General features: G+C 39.3%; 1 protein-coding gene across 7 annotated transcripts in view; it reads right to left on the bottom strand.

The window, feature by feature from the left end:
- B3GALT1 (beta-1,3-galactosyltransferase 1) overlaps window positions 1–20667 on the bottom strand; it is a 606250-nt gene that overhangs the window by 144720 nt on the left and 440863 nt on the right. For 4 of the 7 annotated variants that reach the window (XM_043488137.1, XM_043488136.1, XM_043488140.1 and 1 more), the window contains one exon: window positions 7401–7462. The exons of 1 other annotated variant lie outside the window; for it this stretch is intronic. The gene's annotated coding sequence lies outside the window, so the exon portion shown is untranslated. Of the gene's footprint in view, window positions 1–5631; window positions 5726–7400; window positions 7463–20667 lie in introns of all 7 variants that reach the window. 2 more of the 7 variants (XM_043488138.1, XM_043488144.1) reach the window with 1 other exon arrangement.

Below are 20667 nucleotides of genomic sequence, written 5' to 3'. Positions count from 1 at the left end.
CAATCTTACCTATCTCCTGAGAAATCTGTATGTGGTCAAGAAGCAACAGTTAGAACCGGACATGGAACAACTGACTGGTTCAAAATTGGGAAAGAAATACGACAAGGCTGTAAATTGTCACCCTGCTTATTTAACTTCTATGCAGAGTACATCATGTGAAATGCCAGGCTGGATGAAGCCCAAGCTGGAATCAAGATTGCCAGGAGAAATATCAATAACCTCAGATATGCAGGTGATACCATCCTAATGGCAGAAAGAAAAGAGGAACTAAAGAGCCTTTTGATAAGGGTGAAAGAGGAGAATGAAAAGACTGGCTTGAAACTCAACATCAGAAAACTAAGATCAAGGCATCTAGTCCCATCACTTCCTGGCAAACACAAGGGGAAAAAGTGGAAGCAGTGACAGATTTTATTTTCTTGGATTCCAAAATCACTGTGGATGGTGATTGCAGCCATGAAATCAAAAGATGCTTGCTCCTTGGAAGAAAAGCTGTGACCAACCTAGACAGCATATTAAAAAGGAGAGATACACTTTGCTGATGAAGGCTAAGTCAAGGCTTAGTCAAGGCTAAGGTTTTTCCAGTAGTCCTGTATGAATGTGAGAGTTGGACCATAAAGAAGGCTGAGCACCAAAGAATAGATGTTTTCGAACTGTGGTGTTGGAGAAGACTCTCGAGCGTCCCTTGGACTGCAAGGGGATCAAACCAGTCAATCCTAAAAGAAATCAACCCTGAATATTCATTAGAAGGACTGACGTTGAAGTTGAAGCTTCAGTACTTTGGCCATCTGATGTGAAAAGCTGACTCACTGGAAAAGATCCTGATGATGGAAAAGATCGAAGGCAAAAGGAGAAGGGGGTGGCAGAGGATGAGCTGGTTGGATGGCATCACCGACTCAGTGGACATGAGTTTAAGCAAATTCCTGGAGATAGTGGAGGACAGGGGAGGCTGGCATGCTACAGTCCATGGGGTCGCAAAGAGCTGGACATGACTGAGCAACTGAACAACAAGAGCAACAAGAGAAGTTGCCCTGCAGCCAGGCATGATCGGATTAGATGAAAAGCCTAGGATAAATGCAAGGAAAATCTGTTGATATTAGTGAGAAATATTACATTTTAAAATATTATCTTTAGGTAACTGATTGAAGCTTTATCACTTAAACGTATCAAATATAAACATTCTCTCTCAATATTTCACTGGTCTGCAGTTTACAGGAAACAATAAACAATACTGTTAAGCTTTCTCTTTGGAGCAAAAAGATTTACAGGGATGGAAAATCTCAGTATAAATTTGGCTAATTGAGATGAATTCCAAACTAAATGTATGAAAATAAATTTAGAATGGAAATACTTTCAAATAAAATATTAAAAGATGAAATTTCAATGCTTTGGAATATACTTCATATTTCCAGCTAACCCACAATGGAATTTTATATATATATATATATACACACACATATATATTACTGGACTTACTAAATGAAAACAAAACTCTTGCTTTGCAATTCTGAACAAGTCATTTAGTTTCCTAGCTAACACTACTACCTAATAAGGAGACTACATCAATAATCATCAGTTCTAACATAAGTAGGTTTCTTAAGTATATTTTGTTCTCTGGTAGTAAAACATGTCACCTGCTGCCTTATAATTCTTTTTGTTTACCCTTTAAACTATTTTTACTATAAGGTTCAAAGGCAAGATTCATCACAATCTTAGATCAATCATCACAAAATGGTGAATGGCGACATCAATTCAGTGACATTTTATAGAAGACCTCGACAATATTATAGAAAGCCACAGTATTTCAGGCAAGAGTAGAATTTTTACCTTTAAAGAATTTAGATTTTTTAGTAAAATTTTTTTGACTCACTAGCTCATTGAGTCTGTTCTTCCCCACACTGTGCTAGGCCATCTTGGGGGAGTGGATTAGAGATGGAGGTGAAGGAAAGGGGTAATTCTTGGGCCAGGTCAATTTTTACTTATCTGGTTCACTAATATTTGTGTCACATGATTTAAGAACTCGTTTTCGCTACTTCTGGGTTTTATATAATTTTACACAACTCTTTCTTAAATCATCTGGTTCCCAAAGCAGTGGGATAAAAACTTTATCAAAGACCATGCTAATTCAAAGCCATAGACTATAGCTTGTCTACCATGCTACTACATTTTAAGTAACCAATTATTATTTAAAATTCCGGTTTCAGTGGCATTAAGGTAGGAGTCATGAACTCTGTATGAATATAAAGAACTGGGATTCTCATTAAAGGACATAGAAAGCTAATTAAAAGCTAATTAAATGAAAAATTTCAAATATCTGATATTCTCTACTTATTCAGTACATCTGGAGAATTGTAAACTGTGATCAATGACAAGTTAAAGACACAAGTCTTTCTCTTGGAATAATCTCAGCCTCTTGACTTTGTTTGAGAAAAAGGGTCAAATGTTTATATAACATAATCCACTCACATCACATCAAAAAGAGGAAGGAATACTCAGCCTGTGATGTATTGTACAGATTCATTAACTTCAGAGTAGCTGTGCAGGGAATTCTCTAATACAAATGGAATTTATATTTACATTACAGTACATCAATACTGTAGCCTACATCAAAGCCTGTGATTATTATGCAAAGGTTCCAAGTAAATAAGTACTGGTACTATAATTAACATCTGAGAAGAGTAATTAGTAAACTTCTTTATCTCTTTTACACAAAACAGATTTCTTATTTTCAATAAAAGCAACATAGAATACTGGGCTTCTCTGACAGCTCAGTTGGTAAAGAATCCACCTGAATTTGCAGGAGACCCTGGTTCAATTCCTGGGTTAGGAAGATCCACTGGAGAAGGGATAGGCTACCCACTCCAGTATTCTTGGCGTCCCTTGTGGTTCAGCTGGTAAAGAATCTGCCTGCAATGAGGGAGACCTGGGTTTGATCCCTGGGTTGGGAAGATCCCCTGGAGAAAGGAAAGATTACCCACTCCAGTATTCTGGCCTGGGGAATTCCATGGACTATACAGTTCATGGGGTAGCAAAGAGTCAGACACGACTGAGTGACTTTCACTCACTCAGAATACTACATCCAAGGGCAATATCCGTGAAGAATACAATCAAAATATCAAAAAAGAATTTACCATTATCAAAAGAAAGGAGGCATATAAGCTTACCCCCAAAGAGATGAGAAGTTGAAAATAATATAACTCATATGACAAACCCACCCTGGCCTGCTCTCAGCTACCCTGGTAGCTTAGCTAGTAAAGAATGCACCTGTAATGCAGGAGACCCCGGCTGGATTCCTAGGTCAGGAAGATCCACTGGAGAAGAGATAGGCTACCTATTCCACTATTCTTGGGCTTCCCTGGTGGCCCAGATGGTAAAGAATTTGCCTGCAATGTGAGAGACCTGGGTTTGATCCCTGGGTTGGGAAGATTGCCCGGAGAAGGGAACAGCTACCCACTCCAGTATTCTGGCCTGGAGAATTCCATGGACTGTATAGTCCCTGGGGTCACAAAGAACCTCTATTTTACTATAGGACTGAATTTCATCTGTCTGCAGGGCCAGGGAAGGGTGTGTGTATGTGTGGCTGTGTGTGTGTGTGTGTCTCCCTGGAAGCTGTCAGCTCTGAGATGTGTCAGTAACCAGTAGATCTCTGAGAATGTACTGATTCCCTCTTCTGTCCTGAGTAGGATCTTTCAAGTCTTGAAACCTTGGCTTGGGCCCTGGCACTGTGCAAAGCTTTCCCCAATTTTCTCCTCCCTTCCCCATTTTGACTTGTGATTCTTGTCCTACCAATTCTCAGCTGCCTCCTGGATTCTAGGTCCCATAGGTTGTTGTTCGTGCAGAAAACACACACTGTTATACTTCTCTTAAGATACACCTGTCGTTTTCTGACAAGGGATGAATTCTAATTTATACTGTCATTTTCTGCTTCTGCCTTTGTCCACAAAAATAATTTCTACAATGGAGAATGATCAAAGGCAGTACAGACAGTGAGAGACACAAACTCTCCCTTTTCTGCAATGCTTCAGCTGCTCACAAACTGTTTCCCTTTCTTTTGCTTTAACTGTACATAAACCTGCTGAATCCTTTCCTGTTGTCCTTAGCTCGTCCAAGTAGGAGCTATGATCCTATACCAAAACTTCCTGGTTGCATGAAATAAATTGTCTGTAACTGTGCATTTGCTCTAGCACATAAACTAAATTGTCTGTAACAAGAGTGTATTTTCAATGATGAATCACACCTGCAGAGCACTTTGTGATTGAAATGAGACTTAGGGAGAAGGGGAGGGAGGGCAGGGGAGGGCGGAGAGAGAGAGAGAATGCTCAACAATAACAATGTACGCTCAGTTGCTCAGTCGTGTCCGACTCTGCAACCCGATGGACTACAGCCCACCAGCCTTGGACTGCAGCCCACCAGGCTTCTTTGTGCACGGAATTTTCTAGGCAGGAATACTGGAGTGGGTTGCCATTTCCTCCTCCAGTAGATCTTCCCCACCCAGGGATCAAACCAGAGTCTCTTGTGTCTCCTGCATTAGCAGGCAGATTCTTTACCACTGAGCCACCTGAGAAGCCCCAACAATAACAAAGCACAAAGAGAAAGTTAATCTCACAGGATGGCTCCAGTGAGGATGGCTCCTCAACATATCCTCCAAGTGGATGGTGTATTCTTCACTCCTCTCTAGGGTAGCTTTTAGAATAATGTGTTCCCGGTACATAAAAGGCAGGGACTGCCAGTCAGAAAGCTCCATACAATACATTGGGTCAAAAATAGCCAAACCAAAAGTTTAAGAATGGTAATATGGAGGGTAAATGGGCAGCAGAGAAATTTTCTCTAGAAGGAAATTTAAATAATACCACTCCATTTCCAAAACCAAAGTCTGTCTGTAACAGCACTGCATGTACTTATTGGGTAAGTGAGAGAGTGAGTAAGTGAGCAAGTGAATGGGGTGAGAGCCAAGAATTCCCAGCAATTCTGTGTACTGTCCCTGGAATTCTTCCTTAGTGACTATGCCACTGTGTATAACAGCCGTTTTATTGTTGTTGAACTGCCCAACTGGGATTCACTTCGTGGATACCCTGCAAGTTGAATGACCTGAGTTGTTTTAATGCAAGTGGTGTCTAAGAGTGATTGAGTTTAGTATCACTTAGAGTCATCCAAAGAGAAATTGAGAATAATTTCCAGTATCCAGATGTCAGGCATGATATAGGTGAAACATTCAGATAATTGCGTTGTTTATCCAGATGTTTTAGCTGGTTATCTCCATAATATACCCTCTACCAGCAAAAAACAAATGATTAGATTAATAAGTAGCCCGTATAAAACCACAAAAATAAACAAACAAAAAGTGATTTTACCACTAAAAAGCTAATTCTTAAATAGCAAATGTTGAGATAAAACAAGTACTATTTTTTATCAAAATGGTCTATCCTGATATATCTTCAGAGTTGCACTCATAATAAAAAAAAAACTCATTAAAAAAATCACATTTTAACCACAATGTCAGAATGGAACAGGAAAATAGGTGCTAGAAGTTTAGGCTTGGAGAAATACTGTTGGTTTTCATTCACGAGTTTCAGTGATGCAGTTGTGTTGACGGTACAATTCATCTGGACAAGCGAGAGAGGAAGCACAACTCACTCTGGTCAGGCGCTGTGGCTCCTTCCCACTCACTGCGGGAACTGTCGCCTGGCGGACAGCTCACACTTTCTCATCACCTTTATCACTCGTTGTTCTGAAAAGAACCAGGTCTCTCAAACAGAGCGGATTTGCACAGTGCTCCTTTATAGATAAGAGGTAGGGAATAGGATTCTAACAAATGGTGATCACAGAAATGAACCTTATTCTTTTAGATTCAATAAGTTTATGTTAAAGTATATGACATGAACTTGAGTGCAAAAAACATACTTGTAATCACGTAGTGTTTAATATTACTTTGACAGCACACCAAGAAGAAATTTACTGAATCTGCCTGTATATCAAACATTATTTGATAAAATAACTAAAGTAGCAAAACATATGTCATTTAAAAAATACCTCAAAACTGTGCAACTAGAGATTATCATACTAAGTGAAGTAAGTCATAAAGAGAGAGACAAATGCCATATGATAGCACTTATATGTGCAATCTAAAAATGAACCTACCTATGAAACAGAAACAGATTCACAGACACAGAGAACAGACTTCTATTTGCCAAGAAGGAAAGGATTAGGGAAGGGATGGAGTGGGAGGCTGGGGTTAGCAGATGCAAACTACTATATACAGAATGGATAAACAATAGGTCCTACTACATAGCACAAAGAACTATATTCAATATCCTGTGATAAGCCATCATGGACAAGAATTTAAAAGTGTGTGTGTGTGTGTGTGTGTGTGTGTATTTGAACTGCTTTGCTATACAGCATAAATTAACACAACATTGGAAATCAACTATAATTCTATTTAAAAAAATCCCAAACATATACATATACAAAATCCCAACATATACACACACACAGGATGTGGGACACACACACACACACACACACAGATGGGTCACTCCCAACAGGAAGTGATACTTTTTTCTAGAGCTTGAAATGGAGACCACCGTACCCTTTAACCAAAAAACATAGAAAATGAGTAAACTCAAGTTAAATCAAAGTTATGGAGCCTGGTATAATTTCAGACTTCCTCTGAGTAGGGATGCTTTGACAGCGAAAATCTATATATGTATACATGTGAAAACATGCTTGAAAGACATATAACACAGGTAACAGGTTTGTTAGGATGATGAAATTGTGTTTTCTGATGTACTTTCCACACACTATACAATTTTTATGTCATTTTATAACAATAATTAATTATAAAATGAATTGGGATTCATTTTAAATTCCCAGTTCAATTAGTCCTCTTTCCAAGAAAACTTTCACAATATCTTATTTACATGTTATTTTGAAATTTGTACATGTTCTAGAGTTACAGTGTTCAGTTTGCTTATAATACGTTAATAAGCTGTGCATTAATTTGGTCCTAGATTTTGAGGATGAGTACGAGAATTTGTAAGTAAATTCTGGATGTTATTAATAATAAGTATTATAACTAAAATTTAGGAATGCATATACTTGTTTCTCTGTTCTGCTCAGAAAGGATAACAATTGCCATGTGCATATGTGCAAAAATCATGCAGCTTCCTTCTCCAATGACTAACTTTATCTAATATTTTCACATGGGCATTCTTTATTCTAAATGGTCACTAATTTCCTTTAATGTGGTATTTTTTTTCTATTGACAGCAGATAAATTATCAATTTGTTATTTAAACAAATTTAACTCTGAATCTACTACTTTCTTAAATCTTTGTTACTAGAGATGGGTCACTCCCACCAGGAAGTAATACTTTCTTCTAGAGTTTAAAATGGAGACAACCTTACCTTCAACCATGCAATCTTCATGGCTCAAAGAAACTCATTTGCAATAGAAACCACAACAGGATCTGGAAGAACAACAAAAGAGAAGGGACCTTGATGCAAGTCCAAGTTTTCCCAAGTAAGCACAGAGTAATCTAATTTGTTAGAGATTTATTTTGACGCAGCTAGTGAGTTTGTAGGCAATGGCACCCCACTCCAGTACTCTTGCCTTGAAAATCCCATGGATGGAGGAGCCTGGTAGGCTGCAGTCCATGGGGTCACTAAGAGTCGGACACAACTGAGTGACTTCACTTTCACTTTTCCCTTTCATGCATTGGAGAAGGAAATGGCAACCCACTCCAGTGTTCTTGCCTGGAGAATCCCAGGGACGGGGGAGCCTGGTGGACTGCCATCTATGGGGTTGCACAGAGTCGGACATGACTGATGGGACTTAGCAGCAGCAGCAGCAGTGAGCTTGTACACAGCCACATTCAGGTTAAAAGTTATACACAATGATCACGTGCTTCAACACTTGAAAATCAGTTAATATAATTATCAACAGCCTAAAATAGAAAAATCACATCATCATATCAACAGATACAGAAAAAACCATTTGATAAAATGAATGTTCCATTCATGATTAAATCTCTCAGGAAACAAGGATTAGAGGGGAATTTCCTTAACTTATAAATAATACCTACAAAAATCCTATGTATAAACATTGTATTTAATGGTAAGAAACTTGAAGTTTTCTCACTAAGATCAGGTACAAGACAGGGTGCCCCCTTTTACCTCTCCTCTTCAACACTGTATTAGAAGTTCTAGCTAATGCAATAAGATAAGTAAAGGAAATAAAAGGTGTATATATTTGAATAGAAGAAATACAAATGTCTTTGTTGTCAGTTGACATGATCATCTACACAGATAATTGAAAAGAACTGACAAAAAATCTCCCAGAACTAATAATGATTATAGAAAGTTTGTAGGATAGGAAGTAATTACATAAAAAGTAATTTCATTCCTATATACCAACAATGAACAAGTGGAATCTGAAAGAGAGGTCAGATGACACAAATGGCTAAAGACAATCTGACTAAATTTCTATAATATTCTGGAAAAGGTAAAATAATAGAGAGAGAAATTAAATCAATGTTTGTCAGAGGCTGACAGTGGAAGAAGAAGATTGACTACAAGGGGACAAGGAACTTACTGGCATGATGGACATATTCTGTGTCTTGGTTTTGGTGGTGGTTACTTAGTTTGATATGTCAGTATCAATCAAACTTAACATTTGAAAGGAGTGAATATATCATGTTTCAATAAACATTCCTTAAAAAACAAGACTGTTTACATTAGCACTACAAATACGAAATATTTAGGTATTTGTAACAAAATATATGCAAGATCTAAGTGAGGAAAACAATAATACTCTGATTAACAAAGCCAAAGAACTAAATTCATGGAGAGGTAATACATGTTCATACTTAATATCATCAAAATACCAGCTCTTCCCAAATTTATCTATAAATTCAACTGCAATCCCAATCAAAATTGCAGAAAATTATTCTGTAGGTATTAACAAACTGATTCTTAACTTACACGAGATGCAAAAGACCCAGAATAGCTAACACAATATTCAAGGGAAGAACTAAGTCAGAAGGCTGACATTACCTGATTTCAAGACTTATGACAAAGCTGCAACAATTAAGACAGTGTGATGTTAGCAAAAGAATAGACAAATAGATACATGGAACAGAAGAGAGAGCCCAGAAATAGACCCCCATACAGATCTTTGACAAAGGAGCAAAAGAAATACAATGATGCTAAGATAGTTTTTTTCAACAAATGTTGATTGAACAACTGGACATCCACATGCAAAAATACAAATCTAGACACAGACATTATACCCTTCACAAAAATTAATTCAAAATGGATCACAGACCTAAATGTAATACATGAAATTATAAAACTCCTAGAAGGTAACTCCTAATATATTTTAAGGAGAAAATGTAAATGACCTTGTGTATACTGATGACTTTTTAGATATAACACCAGAGGTATGATCCATGAAAGAAATAATTGATAAGCTGGGCCTCATAAAAATCAAAAACTTCTGCTCTGCAAAAAGATACTGCTAGGAGACTGAGAAGACAAGTCACAGACAGTGAGAAAATATTTGACAAAGTCTATCAGATAAAGGTCTATTATCCAAAATACATAAAGAAATCCTAAAACTCTAAAATAAGAATAAACATCCTGACTTAAAAAAAATAGGCCAAAGACCTTAACAGACACCTCGCCAAAGAAGAAATACGGATGGAAACTAAGCATATGAAAACATGCTCTGCATCATATGTCATCTGGGAAATATAAGTTAAAACAACAGTCAGGATTCACTAACATGTATTAGAATGGCCAAAATCCAGAACACCAACAACACCTAATGCTGGTGAAGATGGGGAACAACGGTAACTCTCACTAACTGCTAATGGAAATGTAAAATTTCCAGAGACTTTGGAAGACTCTTTGGTACAGAGACCTTGGAAGACACCTTGGCAATTTCTAAACAAGTTCTTATCATATAGTTCAGCAATCACACTCCTTGTTATTTACCCAAAAGTAGTTGAAAAATTTGTGCATGAAAAACTTGCACAAAGATGTTTACAGCAGCTTTATTCATAATTGCCCAAACTTGGAAGCAACCAAGACATCCGTCAGTTGGTGAATGGATCAATAAACTATGGTACATCCAGACAATGAAATACTATTTAGCATTAAAAAACAAATTAGCAATCAAGCAGTGAAAAGTCACAGAAGAGCACTGCATGGATATTAATTAAGAGAAAGAAGCCAATCTGAAAAGGCTGCATGCTGTATAATTCAAACTATATGACATTCTAGAAAAGGCAAAACTATGGACACAATAAAATGAGTGGTTGCCGGAAGTGGGATTAGTAGCAGAGCAGAGAGTTTTTAGGGCAGTGAAACTAGGTCTGAATGATACTGTCATAGTATCATACGGTCGCAAGCATTTATACACTTGTTTAAACCCATAGAAGGTACAACAACAGAAGTGAAGCATAGTTTAAACTATATACTTGATTATGAGGTATCAATCTAGGCTCATCAGTTGCAACAAATGTATCACTGATGGGAGATGCTGATGATGGAACACACTGCCCATGTATGGGGGTGGGGAACATGTGCGAAATCTCTGTACACTCCTCTCCATTTTGCTGTGAACCTAAAACTGCTCTTAAAAATAAAGTCTTTTTTCTGTTTTTTCTTTTCTTTCTTTCTTTCTTTTTTTTTTTTTTTTACAAAAAAGCAGAAAGAAAACACAAAATGTAAGACTAAGAAAGTATTATTATAGCTAAAGTTTAGGTTTCTAAGGGAACGTGCTTCCAAGGCTGTTGGTTGGCTGCAGTCTGTGATAGGGCTGGTTATTGTGCGATTCTGAACGTGAGGTGCTATTTGCAGGCAGGTGGACTCACTGGATTCCACATTATTTTTATTCTCATTTCTTCATCTCACTTCTTAATCACATGTGTTGGCTTGTGCTTTGAAACCATCTGTTAGATATCATTTCATTCTGCAGCATATTTGGAGGTTTAAAATACAAACAGTAGATCAACTCAAGGAGGTGAATCCAGGTTTGGGGTTCTATTTCTTTGGTCTGTTTCTGTTTTCCCACTGACCCATTACTAAAATTTTGATTAAAAGTTGGAAATTGACCCACCACTGAAAGCCATAAATGTTCAGAAAGGAATGTTTATGAAAGGCTTAAAAGAAGAAAGAGACGAAAGCCAAAAAACATAAAGTGAACACTGCAAAAATGTTTGTATGGATGCAACTAATAAGCTTTACATTACATTTCTGAGGACATGTTGAATATTTTAAAAAATTATGATTTTTATTAATAATGTTTAGGCTACTTATCTAAAACTGGTTGTGATGAAAATTCTTACCACTTGGAAATCTCTTACCACTTTCTAAGCCTAAACCTGCTACCAACTGTCAGCAGGATTAGGCTTAGGAAAAAAAAAATAGTAATTTTATTTTAGTCCTTAAATCAACAAAATCCTTCAGTAACTAAGAATACTTATCAGTATCACCCTTTTCTACCTGTACTGCCATTCATTCATTCACTCACTCATTCCCATTATACAGAGTGAAGTAAGCCAGTAAGATAAACACCAATACAATATACTAATGCATGTATATGGAATTTAAAAAGATGGTAACGATAACCCTAATCATTTTCTCATTACAACATTTACTGAACATCTGCTACTGTCAGATATTGAAGTCAGTGCTGGGAGTATAAATGATAATCCAAAGAGATAAATAAAATATCAAGGTATCAAATGCTACCATGAAAATAAAACAGGGATGCGACAGAGTGTGATTAGGGTTCTGTTTGGACTGGATAGCTGGCATCTCTGAGGAGATGACATGTAAATGGAGATGTGACTGAGAAGTAGTTAGTTATGGGACACTTGGATGGAACAGCATTCCAAGCAGAAGCGATATAGTGCTAGGGCTGTAAAGGTGGGCATAAGTGGGGGATGCTCAAGGAAGAGAAGAAAGGCAAGCTTGGCTGAAGCACAGAACCAAGTAGAAGATGGGAAAGAGACAGGAAGAAGAGCCTGAGGGAGACAGGGCTACATCACATGGGGTCTCATAGGCAGTGCGAGCCATCTACATGTGATTCTAAAAGCTGTGGGGAACACAGAGGGCTCCATTCAGCAGGACCCCTACAGTCTCCTCTGCAGTTAGAAGACTGGTGCCCTCATGGAGACAGCAGGCGGCTGGGAGGCGACTGTCTCAGTGCAGCTGAGAGATGCTGGTGTCTGACGTGGGTGGCTGATGCCTGAGGAGAAGGGTATGGAGTGGATGAATTTGCTGTGTGTAATGAAGACAGATTCAGTGGGGACTGATGGTTGATGTGATGGGGTGAGGGATACTGGGAAGAGAGGAGTCAAGGATAATCATGTTAAATAAACACTGAACGTCAGCAAAGTATTCCCAACTTTCCAAAACTAACGAGCAACAGAGAGCTGGACCTGCTGGAACTCCAATGAAGTGATATCTGGACTGCATTAGGTACATGCATTTTATTTTGGACATTAATGCCCAGGAGGTTGGTCTACCATCTGCGGAGAAGGACCCACAGACAAAGTTTTGCATAGTTCTAAGAGGCAGGCAGGGCCAGGTCCTGACAAACTTCCTCAGGGGCTTTGCCGCCCCGTGGGTTGCTCTGGAGCACACCTAGGAGTTTCACTGCTGAAGAGCCATGGCGCCTCTGCCAGCAAACAAGTGTTAAATTAGATGTTCTCTTTGGCCGCTTCCAATTTTAAAATTCTCTGTCTTAAAACCCCATGGGGTCTATTCTAGGAATCTTGAATATATAAGTCATACGCAAGTTATAGTCATAAAGATTCTTCAGGTGATTTTTATTGTTTCATTCCTACACTTAATTCTGGAATTTTAAAAAAATGTGTTTTGGCTTAGTATTTACAGTTTTTTGAAGTGAGAGAAAGTAAAGTCCTTTTGCTTAAATTTTAAGTCTACCATTTATACCTGGGACAAAACTATTTTCTTTAGAGGGACATAAGCCCTAGTTGGAAAGCCCTCGTTCCCTTTATTCTAATAAGCAAAATGTTTTTTCTTGCAGGATCACCCCTCCTGGGTGGAAAACACATTTGACCTACACTTACTTACTTACCTAGGCCATTACTGAGCATGTGCTGTGGGTCACATACTGCATTACGATAAGTGATCTTCACATATAAGTGTATTTAATTCTCAGAAGTAGAAGCAGTTGATATATTTGTTCCACTTCACAAATGAGGTAACTGAACCCTAGTGGGTGACAGAGCTCGGATTTCAGGTCCATTCAGGCCCCTCCTCAGCCCAGGCTCACCCCCAACCCCCAAGTGGACTCCTCTAGCTGTTCCCAGCTGCGACTTCATGTGCAAGCATCACTACACTCTTTATACTATGGAGGCTACAGTCTAACATTTTCAAATTATTCATAACTCTGCCTCACTAAAATTTGCTATCAAAGCTGAATACATCTTCCTAAATAAATATTAACACAATTTTCACATATGCCAATCCCCAGGGACTTTCTGAGCCCTCGGGCACCAGTTAGATGAAGTTTCCTACTCTACCTGTGGCCTCTGTGAAAAGCTGGTTTCTTTCCCTGGTCACCCTTCCTTCCCTCACTTTCTCACCGTATCCAAAATTCAGCAGAAGTCCACAGGGCACAGAGCTCAGAATGTATTATCTGGCTACGAGTTTTTAATTTTCCTTGGAAAGTCTGAAGAGCTCCTGCAGACTCTGGGTTACATCTGGGCTTGTTAGCCTTCCTGCTGGTGGCACCACGCAGCTCTGGGCTGAAGCCAGCTACTGGCAAGAACGTCTCCTTTTGTTTCTCAAACACACATTACCACACACTTTGCTGTGTTGATGAGCTGCCTCCTTCCTTGCTCCTGCATTTTGGTCTCCAGGTCACTGAAGGGTAGGAGATGATCAGGAGGAAAAAACCCAGAAAAACATTTATCCTGAGGTCCCTGGATCCCTGAATTTACAGAATTTACTAAACATCAGTGTTACATAAATATTTCCTTAAGGTTCATATTACTGAATGGAGAAGAAGTGATGCTTTTGAACTGTGGTGTTGGAGAAGACTCTTGACAGTCCCTTGGACTGCAAGGAGATCTAACCAGTCCATCCTAAAGGAGATCAGTCCTGAGTGTTCATTGGAAGGACTGATGTTGAAGCTGAAACTCCAATACTTTGGCCACCTCATGCAAAGAGTTGACTCATTGGAAAAGACCCTGATGCTGGGAGGGATTGGGGGCAGGAGGAGAAGGGGACGACAGAGGATGAGATGGCTGGATGGCATCACCGACTCAATGGACACGAGTTTGAGTAAACTCTGGGAGTTGGGGATGGACAGAGAGCCCTGCAGTCCATGGGGTCACAAACAGTTGGACATGACTGAGTGACTGAACTTAACTGACTGAACTGAATGGAAGAGAATATATATTTAAGGCAAAACAGGCAGTAACCTTTGCTGCTTTCTAAGAGGACACCACCCTTATGGCAGAAAGTGAAAACTAAAGAGCCTCTTGATGAAAGTGAAAGAGGAGAGTGAAAAAGTTGGCTTAAAACTCGACACTCAGAAAACTAAGATCATGGCATCCGGTCCCATCACTTCATGGCAAATAGATGCGGAAATAGTGGCTAACTTTATTTTTCTGGGCTCCAAAATCACTGCAGATGGTGATTGCAGCCATGAAATTAAAAGACGCTTACTCCCTGAAAGGAAAGTTATGACAACCTAGACAGCATATTAAAAAGCAGAGACATTACTTTGCCAACAAAGGTCCATCTGGTCAAGGCTATGGTTTTTCCAGTGGTCATGTATGGATGTGAGAGTTGGACTGTGAAGAAAGCTGAGCCTGAAGAATTGATGCTTTTGAACTGTGGTGTTGGAGAAGACTCTTGAGAGTCCCTTGGACTGCAAGGAGATCCAACCAGTCCATCCTAAAGGAGATCAGTCCTGGGTGTTCATTGGAAGACTGATGTTGAAGCTGAAACTCCAATACTTTGGCCACCTGATGTGAATGTGAAAAGACCCTGATGCTGGGAAAGATTGAGGGCAGGAGGAGAAGGGGATGACAGAGGATGAGATGGTTGGATGGCATCACCGACTCAATGGACATGGGTTTGGGTGGACTCTGGGAGTTGGTGATGGACAGGGAGGCCTGGCGTGCTGCGGTTCATGGGGCCGCAAAGAGTCGGACATGACTGAGCGACTGAACTGAATTGAACTGAAGAGGTTAGAGGGAAGTAGTGATATTGTTTCTATTACTCTGGATATAAATCCCTATTTCTCTCTTTTCCTCAAAGATATTGATGAGGGAAGGAGACATGAGAGTGGGCACAGCAATGGATTTTGTGTATATAATGGGAGTCTTGAACCAAGCTTGGGTCAGTGGCTGCAGGGAGTTGCCCTGTTCTGCATGAATCAATTAAGATGACCCCATGTTGTTTTGTTTTCCTCCAGAAGAGGGAGCTGTGCCATGGCGGGAGGCTGACCTGAATTTGCAGAACTCCCATTTGACCAAAATGTCTGAAGTATCACTTTAAATTTCTCTTGTGATGGGCACCCTTTCCATCTCCTCACACTTTTATATTTAAAAAAAAAAAAAATTATATTTAAAATTTTTCCTAGGTGCTTTATTATTTGTCATATTTGATTTGATTTGCTCTTTTGTGGCAATCCAGGAAAGGAGGGATGTTATATCTAAGATACAGTACAGAGCAAGGACACCATGTGTGGGATGGTGAGAAAATTCATAAATTTAACAACTTTAGGAGATGTGGGAGTATAAAAATAAAGGTGACTAAGAACAATGTAAGCCATCCTCTCTCCACCAGAGTTCCTGGCATGACTGGGAAGAATGTGAAGACTTCACTAAATGTGATGTTTGAACCAAGTGCATTTAAGTCTCAATAGATGGGGTGCTCAGCTGACATCTAGAAGTCATGTTAACCAAAGTAACTACTATTTTAAATCTATAATTCAGATTTCATTGATTCATGTCCATACTTCTTGTGGTGGCAGAGTAACAGCTTCCCAAAGACGCTCACACTCTAAACTCTGGAAGCTGTGAAATGCTGGGTTAGAGGATGAGGAGATTCCAGGTTGCAGTGGAATTAAGGCTGCTAATCAGCTGATCCGGCTTGAAAATAGGGAGATTATTTTGGATTATCTGGGTGAGCCCACTGTAATCATAAGGGTCTTTAAAAGTGGGAGAGAGAGAGGCAGAAGCAAGGATCAGGTGATGTTATGAGAGAAGGACTCCACACCATTTCTGGTTTCCCAGGTGGAGAAAGGGAAACATGAGCCAAGGGATGCAGGTAGCCTCTAGAAGCTGGAAACAGCAAGAGAATGGGTTCTCCCCTAGAGATTCCAGAAAGGAACCCAATCCTGCCGCCATCCTGATTTTAGCCCGTGAGACTCATGTTGAATTTCTAACCTACAGAACAGTGTAAGATAACAGATTTGTGCTGTTGTAAGCCACTCAGTTTTTTTATGGCAGCAAAAGTATATCTGTATCAGTTATCTATTATCACATAATAAACCACCTGAAAATGTAGTGATCTAAATAACAAATGGGCTTGCCTGGTGGCTCAGCGGTTAAGCATCTGCCTCCAATGTGGGAGACCTGGGTTCGATCCCTGGGTTGGGAAGATCCCCTGGAGAAGGAAATGGTAACCCACTCCAGTATTCTTGCCTGGAGAATCCCATGGACGGAGGAGCCTGGTAAGCTACAGTCCACGGGGTCGTGAAGAGTCGGACACAACTGAGTGACTTCACTTCACTTCACTTCAAATAACAATAATAATTTGGTTTGCTTCTGAACCTACAATTTGGCCAGGATGCAGAAGGGGCAGTTTTTGTGTTTCTTTTGGCCAGGGGTGTGGGGCTGGGCGGGAGTTTTCTCTCAAGATGGCTCACTCTCATGGGTGAATAAGCAGTGGCTGTTAACTGGGAAGTTGGCTGGGAGCGCAGGTGAGGCTGCAGGCTCGGGAACTCATTCCCTTCCCACATGTGTCTCTCCACAGGCTGTCTGGGCTTCTTCACAGCGTGATGCAAGATGATTGTGAGATCAAGCAAACCAAGAAAATGGGAGAAGAGCAAGGCAGAAGAGCATGATACCTTTATGACTGAGCTTGGGAAGTAACACAGTTTCACTTATGTCATATGCTACTGGCCTGTTCAAGCTCAAGGGGAGCGGACCCAGATTCACCTCTTGATAGGAAGTGGCATATTTCTAGTGGAGTGTATGAAGGCAGGAGATATTAGTGAGGCCATCGTAGAAAGCTGCAAGCTGCAAACCTCATGTGTGAAATCTCAACCTTGTGCACTACCTTCCAAAATTATTTCTGGAAGCCCACAGTATATATCTCTGTGTGCGTGTGTGTTCAGTCGAGTTTGACTCTTTGCGACTCTATGGACTGTAGCCTGCCAGGCTCCTCTGTTCATGGGATTTCTCAGGCAAGAATATTGGAGTGGGTTGTCATTTCATCCTCCAGGGAATCTTCCTGACCCAAACACTGAACCCACATCTCCTGTGTCTCCTGCATTGCAGTGGGATTCCTTACTGCTGAGCCATCAGGGAAAGAGCGTATATCACATAAGCATTTAAAAATAAGCTATGTATTTACCACTGAATATATGCAGTTTTATTCTTTTGCTTCCAACTCCTATTTCTGAGTACAGCAGTGTCTTCTGGATAATGGGAGGGCTGTTCTCCTTTTTTCCCACTGCACTATCCCTCTTAGGAACCAAATGCATAGGATGTGTACTGTGCTTAGTCACTCAATCATGTCTGACTCTTTGTGACCCCGTGGACTGTAGCCTGCCAGGCTCCTCTGTTCATAGGGATTCTCCAGGCAAGAATACTGAAATGGGTTGTCATGCCCTCCTCCAGGGGATCTTCCCAACCCAGGGATTGAACCCAGGTCTCCCGCATTGCAGGTGGATTCTTTACCATCTGAACCACCGGGAAAGCCCAAGAACCAAATGCACAGGATCGGTTATACAAAAGAAGAATGGCAGCTTTGGTCCCTCTGCTTTTGTTGCTACACGGTTAAGGAATACCCACATGGACAGTATTTCTTTAAGAAGCTCTTCAGTCCCTTATGCAAACGAAATCTAGCAAGTCAAGACCTAATTGAACTCCAAAGTAAATATATTAGGTTCAGAATAACAGAATTAAAATTGAGATAGCCTTTGCCAATTTTTATTAATGAAGGTACATAATCCCACATAGCCTTAGTTGATTGGCAATTGTAGTAACTAAGGTCTCATCTGCCTTCTTTGCCACAATATCTTAATTTCTATCTTTCTTATCTGTAAGAATAAGCTTGGTTGAACAACAGATAAAATAGGTAAAATGGTATATGTTAAATTTTCTATCAGTTAAAGTAGAGATTTGGAGATCCCATGATTTATAATTGCCCCTTCTTTTGGGCTTTCTCTCTTCGAAACAAGGGCCTACAAAATTTTGGGCCCAATACCAAATGGCTTCAGCCTTCAGACTATAGAAGATGACTAATGAATGGGTCCTCTCGCCTGAAGTCAATGCTGTCCAATAGAAATAGTCTTCAATGAGAATGTGCTGTATATCTGAGCTGTCCAGTATGGTGGCCATTAGCCACATGTGGCTATTAAGTATTTGAAATGTGGTTACTATAACTAAGGAATTGAATTTTTAATTTGATTTCATTTAATTTAAAGGTAAACAGCCACATGTGGTTAGTAGCTACCATATTGGAAAAGTATAACTCTAAATGATGGAATCTTAGTGTGGCTTTCAGGTCTTCAGTTTCTAAAGGCTTCTTCATAGCCAAGGAAGGTAGTCTGAAACAATCAAAGCCCCATGAGATATGGGGGACTATAAGACTTTTATATGAGGCTATAATTCGAGTTGTGCTGCTGGATTTAAAGGAATGAGGAGTTCAACAGGACTCTGGCTTTATTTCTGAACAGTTTTATTTTGTAAGAAAACAAAGACATAGCTATGTCAATTATCTTGTATACATGGATCTCATGGATGCTTTTATTAGAAAGAGCATCTAAATTCCTCTCCTAAGGCTCCCCAAATCTTGCTTTGATATTGGCAAAGTCTGCTCATGCCTATATCACCTTTCTCCCAATTTTCAAACATGATAAATAGCTCAGCAGAGTCCAAAAGAATTCTTCAGGGTTTAAAGCTGAGACAAGTTCTTATTTTGGGTCAGTTATAATTACCAATAAGTCAGCAATTGCAACAACAATGCTGTGTAACAATCAACCTCCCAAACTCAATGGTTTACAAGATAAATAAGTACAGGTTGGCTAGTTCAGCTGATCTAGGCTGAGTACAGCTAAGTGTGCCTCCAGGCTACAGAATAGGTTCAGGTCTGCTCTATGTATTTCAGACATGTACTCATAGATATGGGGGAAGCTCAAGATAGAAAACACAGTCTTACAAGCACATTTCAAAGTTTTCCTCAAATCACACAGACTGACATCCCATTGGCCAAAGCAAGTCAATAGCCAAGCCAAGCGTCAAAGGGTGGGAGGTACACTCTTCCCACGATGAGGGCCTGGAGAAGATTTTGATGTAGAATATTACTACGAGAGAGTGAAGAATTAGGGCCAGAAATTTAATTTGTCACACCTACATCAGACTCAATCTTTCTGTCTCCCTTCTCTATGTTTCTGTCTGTCTGTGTCTCTCTGTCTCTCAAATATGCACATACACACACATTTTTGGTAGAGAAAACAACGTCAATATTAAAAAAAAAAAAAAAAAAGAAAGAAACCCTTTCTATACCTGGAATGCTTTGACTCCTCTTTTTCACTTCCATCTTTGGGGAAGTTTTTTTCAATCATTTTTTTAATGGTAAATACATCAACAAATTTAGTTCTCTGGAAAACTATTAATAGCTTACTGTGATTTCTAATAATTTTTTGATGGTCTAAATGTGATGTGATAGAAGATGTCTTAATCCATCAGTGTTGTTACCTTTTCACTTTTTCTTAAAGCCACTGATGTTTAGTTAAAAACCAACCAACTAATTTAGTCCCCGATCTCTCTGAAATTTCTACTTAGAGCTCTATGGCATCTGTCTAAAATAATTCTGGTTTAGTATAAACCAGTAAAAAATTTTAGGGGCCAACTCTTTAATATGAAAATATATTGCTATTTTTAAAAGGAGATTAAAGAATAAGATAGAACATACTATTTATATAATTAAATATTTGTGTTTATATGTGCTTAGAAGGGATAAGGAAGGCAAGGTTATCTCTGGGGATAGGTACTAATTTCTCATTTTCACTGCATTCTTCATATACTATCATATCATTAGATCATTATTAAGCAAGAATTATTTTTATGACAAAAAATTGTTAAAAATAAAAACCGTATCATTATATCTTGAATATTTTGACAGGCTGCCATAGCTGGCAGTGTAGAAATAAACTTCATATTTCCATAATTTATGATTTTCTTAACAGAAGTGAGAAAACATGTGGGTGCTTTTGAGGGGTCAGGTGGTGTCTTCTGGGTTCAGTTGGGGTTTTCATTTGCTTTGCTCTAATTTCAATTGTATTTATCAATTTATTCAATTGATTTCCAAATATCTCTTCCTCTGAAAGGATCTGCTCTGGCAACCATTTCTAACTGCTCCAGATTGAATTCAGCTTCCCATACAGAAGTCA

This window comes from Cervus canadensis, chromosome 15, assembly GCF_019320065.1.
Source record: "Cervus canadensis isolate Bull #8, Minnesota chromosome 15, ASM1932006v1, whole genome shotgun sequence".
NCBI classification, from domain to species: Eukaryota; Metazoa; Chordata; class Mammalia; order Artiodactyla; family Cervidae; genus Cervus; species Cervus canadensis.
The sequence above is the reverse complement of the archived record's forward strand: the minus strand, read 5'-3'. Positions and strand labels throughout refer to the sequence as shown.